We start from the raw sequence: 3,649 nt of genomic DNA on the forward strand, positions 1-3,649 counted from the left end.
TTGCAGGCTTCATTGTTTGGTAAAGTACTGCTATGGAGTTAGTGAAGTGATACAGGCATTTGCTATCACATGCATGAGGCATCCATTTAAATGTCCTTACCTGATCTTCCAGCCGGCTGCTGAGAGCCTTGTCCTGAAAACCGAGTGGCGTTTTTGCTTGCAGGCTCCTAATGCAGATTAATTGCATGAGAAACACATTATATATCTTTATCAACCATTATATATCGTAGGTATGCATTTCGATTTGATGTAATTTTCACAGTCGGTCGGGGTGAATATCCAAACTGCTTTGAATTTTCTGTAAAAGTTTGATCCTACTGTGATGATGAAGAGCTCTTCATTTTGTGAATGTAGATGCTCCTCTGTTAAGTGAATATGCCAGCTTTATTGATCTGTGGCACAATGTTTTTAATCTTTGATAGGTGAGACCAATGGGATGTACCAACCTGCTTGGCAACTTGAACATTGGAAGGCATGCCTATCGACCTGTGCATGGGCATGTATCTATCTGGACATTTGGTCATAGCTGGTGCTGTTTGGTGGTTTGACAGCCAGATAATGGCATGGCAAGTTATTAGATATATGTTTGGAGTTCTGTCTTGGATTTTTCTCTGTTCTGTGCATTCTGTGTTCAAGTGGAGTGTTTGGTGTAGGCACGTTCAGACCAAACAAGGTGGCATATATGTGCTATATTGTATGTGTTTCCCATATATTTTCTAAGGTGCCCTGTTTGATGTATATTGCAGGTGTGTGATTACAAATGTGCAGTTTTCTGAGCACAGTATATACCCAACTAGGTGGTAGACGTACCCATGGTGTATAGAATGAGTGTACTATGACATTGCAGAGTTTTAGAGTTCTCCAGAGACATTTTTATTGTGATATACTAAGAAGAGCAATTTTACTATTTGATACATAATGATAACTCTTTGCAAATTGTTAGTTTACATGACAAATAATGCATGATTGTGTGTGGTGTTTAAGGTAGTTTGTATCAATGTATGTATGACTGAATGCATATACTGTGTCATTAGACTAAACTTGGTGGACTATTCACACTGAAATAGTTTACATAGGAGTGTCCAGCATAACAACCAGAAAATCGGATTTAAATACCATTTTGGCCAATATTCATGGTGTTAACACTTTTAGTCATTATAAATTTAACCCTAGGAAAGTTGTTTCTCTTTTAAATTTAAGACTCATTTCCTTTGCTATTTGGCCATCACCTTATTGAGATTTTGTCTCAATAATCGAATAATTGTTTTTTAGCCTCTTATCAAAATACACTACATGAACAAGATCTCAAAAACTAATATATGTAGATTTTTAATGTTCGTGTTTAATCGTGCATATCTGTCAAGTTTAGCACAACACCAAGCTAAAACGAACAATTCTATTACATCTCAAAGGAGCTGCTCCAACTGATGCAGTTCATCAAATTCCTAAGTTTTTTTATCTACTGTCACTTTTATATATATATATATATATATATATATATATATATATATATATATATATATAAATTACCTACTGGCGGTCGCCAGTAGGTAGTTATAGTTAGGACCCCTTTTCCATAGGAAAACCTCAACATTCTATTTTGAATAACTTTGGCGCCGGTCAATGAATCCTCGCGAATTTCTCAAAATAGGTGGGGCGCTACGCTCCGCTCCTACCCTGAAAGTCACGGGGGGATTCGTCAAGCGGGGGCTGAGATAAAAGGGGGGTCCCAAAACGCGTTTTTCCCATGCATTTTTCCATAGGACCTTTAGAACGAGCTACAGCCCGAACGGCTGAACAGAATTACTAGAAATTTGGCAGAGAGGTAGTCCCTAGGTCAAGGAAGTGCCTTTTGTAGGTTTGGTGTAAATCTGTTCAGTAGATTCTGAGAAAATAGCCTTTAAATCAATATATATATCTGAGCCCGCTTACGGTACGCTTACGGTACGCTTACCGTAAGCGTACGGTGGCGTGCGCGAGCGCGATTCTGATTGGCTCTTAGATCTTAGTAAACATTCGAATCGGCCGAAACCAGGAAGCGGCGGCCGCCATTTTGTCTCTCGCACTGAGTGTTGTTTATCAAACAAGATGGCCAAAAACATGTTACGGGGCTGTTTTGACAACTCCCTCCCACATAGTCATGTTGAGGGAGTCCCCAAACATCCCCCAAGAGCAAAAACGGTTTTATTTTTTTTTCGGCAATTTCGCCGAGTACGCTTACCGTACGCTTACCGTAAGCGTACGGTAAAAAAAAAAAAAAAAAAAAACACTATCCACACTTACCCCACCCCCTGTGCTTTTGGTGGCCGTAGGCCACCAAATGTACAGGGCTTATTAATAGGTAAAAAAAACTAAATTTTGGCAACAGGAAATTATAAAACCGAAATAAAAAAAACACTATCCACATTGACCCCACCCCCTGTACTTTTGGTGGCCGAAGGCCACCAAATGTACAGGGCTTATTAAAGTTGATAAAAACCGTGCACGGAACGAACTGCGTTAAGTGGGCGCGCACGCCTCGAATGGTGTAAAGTAACTTAGCATTTAAAAAACCGTACAAATTCACTGAAAAAACCATAGGTTTCACACACGTTATAGTTAGGAATTAGCATTTAAAAAACCTTGCAAATTCACTGAAAAAACCATAGGTTTCACACATGTTATAGTTAGTGGAAATTTTACTGATAAAAAACCAGTGAAATTGCCCCGTTATAGTTAGTGCTGGCAACTATAACTCACGCGACCGCAATCTTCTGCTGATGACATATGTGTCTTTATGAAAAAAAAATATTTGTAATATATGTATAGCTAAAAATGTATGGAAGAAGACATGGGCAAATAAGTGTCTAAATACAGTATTAGCATCAGCAGAGGATTGCGGTCGCGTGAGTTATAGTTGCCAGCACTAACTATAACGGGGCAATTTCACTGGTTTTTTATCAGTAAAATTTCCGCTAACTATAACATGTGTGAAACCTATGGTTTTTTCAGTGAATTTGCAAGGTTTTTTAAATGCTAATTCCTAACTATAACGTGTGTGAAACCTATGGTTTTTTCAGTGAATATATATATATATATATATATATATATATATATTCACTGAAAAAACCATAGGTTTCACACATGTTATAGTTAGCGGAAATTTTACTGATAAAAAACCAATGAAATTCCCCCGTTATAGTTAGTGCAGGCAACTATAACTCACGCGACCGAAATCCTCTGCTGATGCTAATACTGTATTTAGACACTTATTTGCCCATGTCTTCTTCCATACATTTTTAGCTATACATATATTACAAATATTTTTTTTTCATAAAGACACATATGTCATCAGCAGAAGATTGCGGTTGCGTGAGTTATAGTTGCCTGCACTAAATATAACGGGGGAATTTCATTGGTTTTTATCAGTAAAATTTCCGCTAACTATAACATGTGTGAAACCTATGGTTTTTTCAGTGAATTTGCAAGGTTTTTTAAATGCTAATTCCTAAGTATAACGTGTGTGAAACCTATGGTTTTTTCAGTGAATTTGTACGTTTTTTTAAATGCTAAGTTACTTTACGCCATTCGTGGCGTGCACGCCCACTTAACGCAGTTCATTCCGTGCGCGCACCGTGCGCGCACAGTGAGCACGCGGTGCGCTTTGCGC

This window comes from Triturus cristatus, chromosome 8 (genome assembly GCF_964204655.1).
Source record: "Triturus cristatus chromosome 8, aTriCri1.1, whole genome shotgun sequence".
In the NCBI taxonomy this organism is placed as follows: domain Eukaryota; kingdom Metazoa; phylum Chordata; class Amphibia; order Caudata; family Salamandridae; genus Triturus; species Triturus cristatus.